This window comes from Artemia sp. Qi Xiang Cuo, chromosome 14, assembly GCF_049724085.1.
Source record: "Artemia sp. Qi Xiang Cuo chromosome 14, ASM4972408v1, whole genome shotgun sequence".
Classification (NCBI taxonomy): Eukaryota; Metazoa; Arthropoda; class Branchiopoda; order Anostraca; family Artemiidae; genus Artemia; species Artemia sp. Qi Xiang Cuo.
This window is the reverse complement of record NC_142807.1, coordinates 26104053-26116150: the sequence shown is the minus strand read 5'-3', so window position 1 is coordinate 26116150 and position 12098 is coordinate 26104053. Positions and strand designations below refer to the sequence as shown.

The following is a 12098-nucleotide window of genomic DNA, read 5'->3' as shown; positions in this document are numbered from 1 at the left end:
ATTTGACTACTTTCATCACTGTAGCTTCTAATATTCTGTTCTTGGTTTGCAAACTTATCTTCCTATTCTTCCAAACTTTTTTTTAACTGTGAAAAAATACCTTGAGCATTGGCTATTCTACTTTTAATATCTTCACTGCTCCCACCATCTTTACTTATGATACTACCAAGGTAAGTGAAGCTGCCCACCTGATCAATCTTTCCATTACCCAACGTCACTTTTTCAGCTTCACTTATTCCTAGCCTCAGTGACTTAGTCTTCTTAACAGTAGTTTTCAAACCTATTCTAGCACTCTGAACTCGCAAAAACTCAAAAAGTTCATTCATTTTGCTCCCACTTTACTCTAGGATGCTTAAATCGTCAGCATAATCTAAGTCCAGGACACTTTTTCCTCCCCCTTTGATTCCGTAGTCTCCCGTTGCCCTTCCTGTGCTCCTTAAGACAAAGTCCATCAAAATAATCCACATAAAGGGGTATAAATGAAATGGTACTTGTCCATTAGCTGGTACACACGCGAGAAGTCAAGTTTGGTTATTGCTAATAAAAAAAAATATGATGAAAATATAATAGTTTAGAAACAAATTTGGGCTATTTATTTGTACATTAAGGGGGGGGGGGTAAAGTGTAGTATATATTAAATACGTAACCTAACCGACGTTCTTTTCCTCCCAAAATCCCAAAAACCAATAGTTTAAATATTGTAAACGCAATTAAAATCAACACTTTGCGATCCAATTTTCTATTGACAGTAGAGTAGTAGGTACCATTTCTGGGTCTTTATGTTCCTTCCTGTGCTATTTGGGGCCTTTACGTTCGTTGGGCACCTTTCCAGAGCATGTACCTATGGATTTGGGGCCTTTACGTTCCTTCCTGTGCTATTTGGGGCCTTTACGTTCCTTGGTGCCTTTCCAGAGCATGTACCTATGGATTTGGGGTCCTTACGTTCCTTCCTGGGCTATTAGGGGCCTTTAAGTTTGTTGGGCACCTTTCCAGAGCATGTACCTATGGATTTGGGGCCTTTACGTTCCTTCCTGTGCTATTTGGAAGCTTTACGTTTCTTGGTGCCTTTCCAGAGCATGTACCTATGGATTCTAGCAGACTTTGTTCTTCCTGTGCTATTTGGGGCCTTTAAGTTCCTTCCTGTGCTATTTGGGGCCTTTACGTTCCTTGGGCACCATTCCAGAGCACGTACCTATGGATTTGGGGCCTTTACGTTCCTTCCTGTGCTATTTGGGGCCTTTACGTTCCTTGGTGCCTTTCCAGAGCATGTACCTATGGATTCTAGCAGACTATGTTCCTTCCTGTGCTATTTGGGGCCTTTACGTTCCTTGGGCACCTTTCCAAGCAACGTGATTAAACATACTTTTACAATCGGAATTATTTGATTGACATTTGCAAAAAGGGATAAGGAATTCGCAAATCGGACACTATGCACGATATTAATTAATGTTTAAATAACTCTAGGAGGAATTGAGTTTTGTGGGTGGTACGGAAAAATGGTAGGTGTTAAATATTCGGGTAAACATACGAGTAGAAGAAATGCTTTACTATAGATAAGGCTATTATGTTTTCTGAACTTTCTGTGGGAGGCGGGGGCAAGTATTTAGTTTAAATAATTCTAGGAGGAGGAATTGAGTTTTGTGGGTTGTACGGAAAAATAACACGTGTTAAAAATTCGGGTAAACATACGACTAAGAAACGCTTCACTATAAATAAGGCTATTTATGTTTTTCTGAACTTTCTGTGGGAGGGGGTAAGTATTTAGTTTAAATAATTCTAGGAGGATTGAGTTTTATGGATGGTATGGAAAAATGGTACGTGTTAAATATTCGGGTAAACATACGACTAAGAAACGCTTCACTATAAATAAGGCTATCGTATTTTTCTTAACTTTCTAGGGCGGGGGTAAGTATTTAGTTTAAATAATTCTAGGAGGAGGAATTGAGTTTTGTGGGTGGTACGGAAAAATAGTACGTGTTAAATATTCGGGTAAACATACGACTAAAAAACGCTTCACTATAAATAAGGCTATTATGTTTTTCTGAATTTTCTGTGGGAGGGAGTAACTATTTAGTTTAAATAATTCTAGGAGGAATTGAGTTTTGTGGGTGGTACGAAAAAATGGTATGTGATAAATATTCGGGTAAACATACCACTATAAATAAGGCTATTGTGTCTTTCTGAACTTTCTTTGGGAGGCGGGGGTAAGTATTTAGTTTAAATAATTCTAGGAGGAATTGAGTTTTGTGGCTGGTGTGGAAAAATGGTTCTTGTTAAATATTAGGGTAAACATATGACTAAGAAAAGATTCACTATAAATAACGATATTTTGTGTTTCTGAACTTTCTAGGGCGGAGGTAACTATTTAGTTTAAAAAATTCTAGGAGGAATTGAGTTTTATGGATGATATGGAAAAATGGTACCTGTTAAATATTCGGGTAAACATACGACTAAGAAACGCTTCACTACAAATAAGGCTATCGTGCTTTTGTGAACTTCCTAGGGCGGGGTAACTATTTAGTTTAAATAATGCTAGAACGAATTGGGATTTGGGGATGGTAAGGAAAAATGTTTTGTGTTGAATATTTAGATAAACAAATGACTACGTAAAATTTCAACAAAAATAAGAATATAGTGTTTTTCTGGACTTCCAGTGTGACGGGATAAGTATTTACTTCAAAAAATTCTAGGAAGAATTGATTTTTGTGGGTGGTACGGAAAAATGGTACGTGTTAAATATTCGGGTAAACATTCGACTATAAATAAGGCTATTGCGTCTTTCTGAACTTTCTGTGAGAGGCGGGGGTAAGTATTTAGTTTAAATAATTCTAGGAGGAATTGAGTTTTGTGGCTGGTGTGGAAAAACGGTACGTGTTGAATATTCGGGTAAACATACGAGTAGAAAAAATGCTTCACTATAGATAAGGCTATTGTTTTTTTTCTGAACTTTCGGTGGGAGGGGGTAAGTATTTAGTTGAAATAATTCTAGGAGGACTTAAGTTTGGTGGCTGTTATGGAAAAATGGTACGTGTTAAATATTCGGGTAAACATACGAGTAGAAAAAATGCTTCACTATAAATAAGGCTATTATGTTGTTTTTTTGTTTTTTCTGAACTTTCTGTGGGAGGCGGGGGTAAGGATTTAGTTTAAATAATTCTGGGAGGAGGAATTGAGTTTTGTGAGTGGTACGGAAAAATAGTACGTGTTAAATATTCGGGTAAACATACGACTAAAAAACGCTTCACTATAAATAAGGCTATTATGTTTTTCTGAACTTTCTGTGGGAGGGGGTAAGTATTTAGTTTAAATAATTCTAGAAGGAATTGAGTTTTGTGGGTGGTATGGAAAAATGGTATGTGTTAAATATTCGGGTAAACATACGACTATAAATAAGGCTATTGTGTCTTTCTGAACTTTCTGTGGGAGGCGGGGGTAAGTATTTAGTTTAAATAATTCCATGAGGAATTGAGTTTTGTGGCCGGTGTGGAAAAATGGTACGTGTTAAATATTCAGGTAAACATATGACTAAGAAACACTTCACTATAAATAAGGCTATTGTGTTTCTCTGAACTTTCTGTGAGAGGGGGTAACTATTTAGTTTAAATAATTCAAGGAGGAATTGAGTTTTGTGGGATGGTACGGAAATATGGTAAGTGTTAAATATTCTTTTAAACATACGAGTAGAAAATGCGCTGTGTTTGTCACATCAACTAGTAAATATTTATCAGGCTTTTATTTTTTCCGTTCAATTATTTTCAGTGTAAGCCAATATAAGGCTAGGGGTTAAATTAAGTTTTGAGGGGGGTAAAAATGGTAGTTATTTAGTACCCGGTAAACAGGTGACTTGAAATGCTTCATTAGAAATAGTTTATTGCTAATGATACCTCCTCGACACATATTTTTTTATTGTATTTTATAGCTATTAGCCAAACGTTGCTCTGTGTTTGTCACACCAACTAGCAAATATTTATCGGGGTTATTTTTTTTTTGTTAGATTCTTTTTAGTGTAAGCAAATATTATTACAATCGTCTTCAATTCTAACTTAAATTGCAGAAGTAAAACTTCTAGAATAAAGAGTAATCTCTTCGTATAAATCATTTTACTCGTGTAAATGTGCGAAAAAAAAACTATTAATTCTCCGTATTTTTCTTCTTCTTCTTATCTAGCTAAACGTTTCGCTGTGTTTGTCACACCAACTAGTAAATATTTATCGGGTTTTATTATTTCCGTTCAATTATTTTCAGTGTAAGCTAATATAATGCAAGGGGGTAAATTAAGTTTGAGGGGGGTAAAAATGGTAGTAATTTATTACCCGTTAAACATGTGACTTGAAATACTTCATTAGAAATAGATTATTGCTAATGATAGCGCCTCCACAGTTTCAGGGTAAGCCAATATACTGCTAGCGGGTAAACTAAGTTTTGAGGGGGAGGTGGTAAAAATGGTAGTTATTTAGTATCCGGTAAACAGGTGACTTGATATGCTTCATTAGAAGTAGGTTATTGCTAATGATACCTCCTTGACAGATATTTTTATGGCTCTAACAATTGTACTCTATGCTTGCCCAGAGACACGATGTGGCTTTCCCACTATTGCTCTATGGCCGGTTATCGACACTACCTACTTTAAAGCATGTATTAAATCAGTATTTTTACACAGTGGAACGATAAACACATAGCTCATATCTTTAAAAAAGTGAAGATGGAGTATTTTAAGAAAGTTTGTTCACATGCTAGTGTTATTGTAGCATTGAATGCTCACAAGGAGAAGTATTTAAACTATGAAATAAGTATAAGTGATAAGACTATCAGACACGTATGCGTGCATTGTCATGGCAGTAAGGAATTAAATTTCTTTGGAGTACCAAAAAAAATTCAACTCTTATGATGGTGGATATGCGAGATTGAGATCTCCGGAGATGATTGCACTCAAAGAGAATGCCAACATAAAAATAAAAGTTGATAAAGAGGGGCATCTTCCTGCTAGTGCTTGTGGTAACATGTTACCCAGTGTTAAATCGTACCATCAGCTTTTAGGTTTTAGCACATAAATGAAAGTCTAGATAAAAAAAAAGACCTACTCTTCAACTACTATCATAAGCCATATCATGTGTTCATGCCAGAGGTGTCACTTTTTTAAAAATAGCTCGATAATAGGCGGGGAAATTATTAGAAAAATAAAAAGGGCATTGGCAGAAAATATCACTAAGGAATATAAAGATGAATCGATGAAAAGCAAAGTACTGCAAATGTTACCGCCATTGATCAAACAGTCGATGAATCAAATAATACCAAAGATGAAAAGGAACGTAAAGGCCCCAAATAGCACAAGAAGGAACTTAAAGGCCCCAAATAGCACAGGAAGGAACATAGTCTGCTAGAATCCATAGGTACATGCTCTGGAAAGGCACCAAGGAACGTAAAGGCCCCAAATAGCACAGGAAGGAACGTAAGGACCCCTAATCCATAGGTACATGCTCTGGAAAGGCATCAAGGAACGACAAGCCCCCAAATATCACAGGAAGGAACGTAAAGGCCCTAAATTCATAGGTACATGCTCTGGAAAAGGGGCCCAAGGAACGTAAAGGCCCCAAATAGCACAGGAAGGAACATAAAGGCCCAGAAATGGTACCTACTACTCTACTGTCAATAGAAAATTGGATCGCAAAGTGTGGTTTTTAATTGCGTTTACATTATTTAAACTATTGGTTTTCGGGATTTAAGGGGAAAAAGAACGTCGGTTAGGTTACGTATTTAATATATACTACACTTTACCCCCCTCCCCTTAATGTACAAATAAATAGCCCAAATTTGTTTCTAAACTATTATATTTTCATCATATTTTTTTTTATTAGCAATAACCAAACTTGACTTCTCGCGTGTGTACCAGCTAATTGACAAGTACCATTTCATCTATACCCCTTTATGTGGATTATTTTGATGGACTTTGTCTTAAGGAGCACAGGAAGGGCAATGGGAGACCACGGAATCAAACGGGGAGGAAAAAGTCTCCTGGACTTAGATTATGCTGACGATTTAAGCATCCTAGAGGAAAGTTGGAGCAAAATGAATGAACTTTTAGAGGTTTTGCGAGTTCAGAGTGCTAGAATAGGTTTGAAAATTACTGTTAAGAAGACTAAGTCACTACGGCTAAGAATAAGTGAAGCTGAAAAAGTGACGTTGGGTAATGAAAAGATTGATCAGGTGGGCAGCTTCACTTACCTTGGTAGCATCATAAGTAAAGATGGTGGGAGCAGTGAAGATATTAAAAATAGAATAGCCAATGCTCAAGGTATTTTTTCACAGTTAAAAAAAAGTTTGGAAGAATAGGAAGATAAGTTTGCAAACCAAGAATAGAATTTTAGAGGCTATAACAGTGACAATAGTACAATACGACTCTACCGTATAGGTGTTTCGAAAAGCAGAAAAAGATTTGTTATATATTTTCCAGAGAAACTGCCTTCGGATTGTGCTGGATGCATAGTTTACTAATTGTATTTCCCGTAATAGGTTGTACAAAAAATTTGGTTCGACTCCGCTCTCTAGGGCTATAATGAAAGAAAGGCTGAGGTGGCTCGGGCACGTTGTGCGGATGAAGGACGACAGATTGCCGAAGATTCTTCTTTTTGCCAACCGTGTAGGGCTAGACAGAAAACAGGTCGTCCTCGTCTGGGGTGGGAGGACTTCATAAAGAAAGCTTTATAGAAAATGGGAACTTCACGGGAGGGTATAAAAAGGAGGCTTTGGATAGATTGGGATGGAGGAGGAGCATGCGTAGCTGTGTTGGCCTCAGGAAGCTTGGTGCTGTGGTGAGTTGTTAGCAGTAGTAGTAGTAGTAGTAGTAGTTTTTGCGTGTGATGGAAAACAAACGAATTTTTTGTCTTGCTACAGATGGGTCCTGTAAGGATGTTTCAGATCTTTATAAATAGTAGTTTCTCTAATTATTTAATTAAAAAATCAGCTTGTGGCCTTAACGACAGACAGCATAGGCCGACTGCAATTACCCAGAAAATTTTTAAGCAAGAGCTTTCGCTTTACTAGATTGACAATTTGAGCATTTAGCTCTTGGGATCTCCAGGGGTACTTATGTACTATCTGGAACACACGCGAGAAGTGATGTTTCGTTAATGCTAATGAAATAAAACAAAATAGGATAAAAATATAATACTTTAAAAACAAATTTCGGCTATATATTTGCACATCAGGGGGGTAGAGGTAAAGCATGACATATATTAAATATAAAGCCTAACCTAGGTACCTTTTTCATTTTCATAGATTGGGATGGAGGAAGAGCGTACGTAGCTGTGTTGGCCTCGGGCGGCTTGGTGCTGCGCTGAGTTGTTAGTAGTAGTAGTATTTCATCTTATAATCACTTATTTAAAAAGAAATTATAAATAAAATAGCTTATATTACTATATAAATGTTTTATTATACTTTTTCCTTCCTGACTTCAGCTTGCTCCTTCTCCATATAATATCAGTATGACAGTTGACGGAACAAGATTCAAACTCAACATTGGTAAAATTGAAAGCTGGTGAGGTCAGACTAACTGACTATTGTCACTTGTCACTAAACAAATGATAATCTTATGCTCCTGAGAGATAATTTTATCTTAAGGTCAAAGTCGTTAAATTCATCGCAATGTTAATTTTCAAATGCTACGAAAAGAGATCTTGCTCTCTGACCCGACATACCAGCATAATGAAATTTTGCACAAGTGATCTTTGGACAAGGATCTAAAATTTGGCTGTTTTTTTCTGATTTAATTCCCAGGAAATAGAAGAAAAAAAATCTAATGTGAAACCTGGTAGCTTTTTTTTTAAAAAGGTCTGGAGCCTAAGAAATGGAAAATTTGAAGCAATCGAAAGTACAATAAATTCAAAAAAAAAATTGACATTAATTGGCCGGATTGAAAATTCTAGATTCTTTTAATTTATTCTTCCACTATTGTTTTTGTGTTTTTATATTTTGGACTCTTGCACGGCATGGATAAAAGTGAAAAAGTCGAAAGTAACTTCAAATTATAGCTCTTATTTTATTTAGTCTGTTCCAAACTTTTCAGCTTTCTAATCCGATTCAGTAATTATATATATATATATATATATATATATATATATATATATATATATATATATATATATATATATATATATTTATAAATAAAATCAAATTTTTACGGTTCCATAGGTGATTATACTTTGCGTTTAATTGTCAACTTGTCTTTAATTGGAGTTTGTCAGCTAAGAGAACTACATAAAAATGACCAGAAGAAAAAAGATTAACATAGATTGGCTTAATCTAAAACAAATGCGGGAAGTATATAAATTATAAAACTATCAACATAGTTTGAAAAAAATCTTGAAGGAGGGGTCCCGGGGCTCATGATAGATTTGGAGACCAATTTGGCTGAAGCAACGAATTACATTAAAAATCGAAAAGATTATATCCAAATATCATATATGGAATAAGAAAAATCATGCTATCTCTTTATGCTAAAATCTTAATATTGTCTAAAAATACATCCATTAAAATTCAACGGTCCTTTTGTTTGATCAATCTCTCTTAAAGTATGGTGACAAAAAGTAAAACTTAAAAAGGAGGAGTGAGTAGGGGAGCAGTCACCCTCATATGCAGAATAATTTCTGTTTGTTTTAATTTTTAGTATTGCTCCTTACCCTTAATTCGATTTTTTATTTTTTTTTTAATATTTCTGACCCTTAGTTAAATCATGCCAAGAAATCTCTTTTCATTCCCCCCCTGAGGGGGGGGAATGAAAAAGGATTTTCGACACACTCCCCCTCCCAAAAACATGTATATTTCCCAATAATAAATACTATAGCCTTTATGAACTATGGGCAAATTACATAACTTACACATCCCTTTCCTCAGGGACTATTGCGGTCAATACCATCTCCAAAAGCATAGTTAAAGGACCTTTCAGCTATATTGACTTAAAAAGTTGTCTCAACATTTTGACTGGACGCTTCCGGGAAAAGAGGGTTCTGTAAGGGGGACTAGTTACCTTTAAATTTTCAATCTTTTTGGTCACTTAAAAAGGATACTAAAGCTTTTCCATTCTGATTTTTGGGGTAATTTTTTCATAATTAGTTTAAATCGAAAGAAAACTGCCTATTTAATATATTTTTCTACAAACTAATAAGATCAATCGGTGAATAAAAAAAAGAACGCAAACAAACAGTCATGGCAAGTGTTGTTTTTCCAAACTTACATAAGACTAAAAGGTTGGCAATGGTCTGATATTTCTTTACATATTAACCATGCCTCCATTGGGAATGTGGGAGGGACAGGAAACACGAAAGAGTTCTAGAAATTATACAGCTAAAAAATATTAATGAGTTATACACTGTGTTCATAACAGGAGGGGAGGGGGGAGGTAAATTTAAACTGAAGAAGAAAAAACATCGGAAAAAAACATAGGAAATAGTTAAGACACAGGAAAATCGTAAAGATACTGGGGACCAGGAGCCGAGACTTGGTCCACATGCCTGGTTTCTAAGACGATACTGGCTGTACTGATTACAAGAATAAAAAGATAAACTTCCAATAAGAAAAGCAAGTACTGATACATATGAAAAATCTTTCCCAATCCATCTTTGGTGCTGATTATAGGCTTAAAAAATATCGAAAAAAAAAACGATAATACAAAACTGTCAAAACAGAAAAGCTAAAATGATAGTTTTTTTTACAATTGATTTAAATCGAAAGAAAACTTGTTTCGGAATTAAATTTTAATCAAAAACGAACAAAGATTAATTTTAAAAAACAAAAGTTTTTCCGGGGGAAGCAAAGAGCGAAGTTGAAACTTAAAATGGACAAAAATTATTACTTCACCGCCTATTTAATATATATTAATATAACTAGTACAAATAAACCAAATAAATATGTTTCCCTATGCTTTTATGATTATGCAAAACTAGTACTTTAATGAAAACACAAAATAATATAGGAGATTTGGTACAGTAAAAGCAAACCAATTAAGGACATCTTTTATAGATTCAAAATATTATCAATCCCTTTTAGCATCAATCCCTTTTAAGATAAAGCAACAATTCATTTTAGGATTTTCCTTATTTTTTTTTTACGTTTAATTTGGTATCATTTCTGCACAATGGCTCAGTTCAATGACTGGCTCTCGTTTTGGTTCTTAAAAGCACATGCCATGATAAGTTTGCACACAAGTTCAAATTAAGGGCATCTTGATAGTATTAGGACAACAGAGAAGCTTTAGAATTTGCATCATAGTATGAAATTCACTCTTGCATAGAGAGATATATTCGAATTTCCAGAGTTCTTATTATGTCTTATTTGATCTTCATTTCAGGTGATACTGAATCATATTTCCTAGAATTTAAGATTGCATATTGCCCGCTATTGGTATTACAGCTAGTGAGAGCAAAATGCTGCTTGATAAATCAATCCAAAATTTCTGTATGCTGTTCAATCACTTTGGGGTTATTAAAAAATATTCAGTTTTAAGCTTACGTTTTAAGATAATTTTAATTGTATACTGAAATTTACTAATGTCAAAACCGGTGTAAGACTATGAAAAGCTTTATAGATTCGTTTAGTGTTGTCAGGCTACATACTCTCTTTTGACTCTTAAATCAATAATCCTGTTTTTTATGCTTGACTTTTGTGTTTTCAGTAAAGCGCTAGTTTTTTATAATCATAAAAGCATAGGGAAACATAATTAGTTGGTTTATTTGTACTAGTTATATTAATATTTTCTTAAACCACATTGGCCTGACATCACATAAAGAAATAAAAACGAGAAAAAATGGGGTTTTTATAGGCAAAATGAAAATACTGAAAAAACACAACAAAGCGTATATTTCGAGAGAACAAACGCCTCTCTTCTTCAGCGCGAAATATTCGCTTTGTTGTGTTTTTTCAAAATTTTCATTTGGCCTATAAAAACCCCATTTTTGCTCGCATTCTTTCTTTATGAGTTATATTAATATATATTAAATAGGATGTGAAGTAATAATTTTTGTCTGTTTTAAGTTTCGACTTCAATCTTTGCTTCCCTCGGAAAAACTTTGTTTTTTTAATTATCTTGACTATACCGAACAGATCAGGGTGAAATAAAATATTTGTAGATGAAAGAATACAAACATAGGTTCAAAAATACTGAATTGTACCACATTGTACCATAATTGTAAAATGTTCCATATTTTGTGGGATTGTACTAAATTGTACCAGTAGAGGTGACATATATCAAATTGGTACAGTTGTACCACGTTTGGCATCAATGCTGCAATACCGGGCCAACGCGTGAAGGGAGCCGAGCAAGCCCCGACATCCCCCCGATTTTGAAAAATAAATTTAATATTCTGGGCCCCATGTAGGGACCGTATCAGATATTAAGCTGACAAGAACAGATACTACACTTTAATCTTAGCCAAAAGGTGGAGAAGTGTTAATTCCACGTGGATTGTCAAAGAATCTACTACAATACGAGTAACAAAGTTTGTCGCAGATTTAATTTCGGTTGTAATGCTCAAATAACATTCAATTAAATTATCACTTAGTCTTTAGATTTTTATAAGCAACATAAAACATTTCCCGTAATATCAAAGTTTATCTCAATATTTTAATGGTAAACGGAAAAATTTCCAATCAAGACTTGGACAAAATTGTCATTCAAAATGCCAAAATCAGACAAAGATATACTATACTAAAAAAAACTGACCTGTTTATCTGGATCTTTGAATTATACAGGCTTATCAAAGTTTTGACAAGATATTTTGCAGAAATTAAATTTCAGCTTGGGGGACCAACTGATGTCTGAAAAGGGATCAAGCTTGGATTTGGAGGGGAATGCCCTCCTGTCTCATAGCAAATGCGCCCCTGGAGGACCTCCTTTATGATCAAGGCTGCTCAAAAGCCAAAATAAATATGATTGGTACCTGTGCATTATATCTTACACACGAAAGAAGTCAAGTTTGGTTAATGCTAATGAAATAAAGTAAAATAGGATGCAAATATAATAGTTTAGAAACTAATTTGGGCTATATATTTGCCCATTAGGGGGGGGGGGGGGGGTAAAGCACAGCATAAATTAAAAATGTAACCAA

At 34.8% G+C, this 12098-nt stretch overlaps 1 non-coding gene across 1 annotated transcript; it reads right to left on the bottom strand.

The window, feature by feature from the left end:
• Window positions 1–11247: 11247 nt before the first annotated feature.
• On the bottom strand, window positions 11248–11442 carry LOC148944311 (U2 spliceosomal RNA). The gene has a single exon (XR_016142900.1). It is a non-coding gene; the product is annotated as a U2 spliceosomal RNA (small nuclear RNA).
• Window positions 11443–12098: the final 656 nt, after the last annotated feature.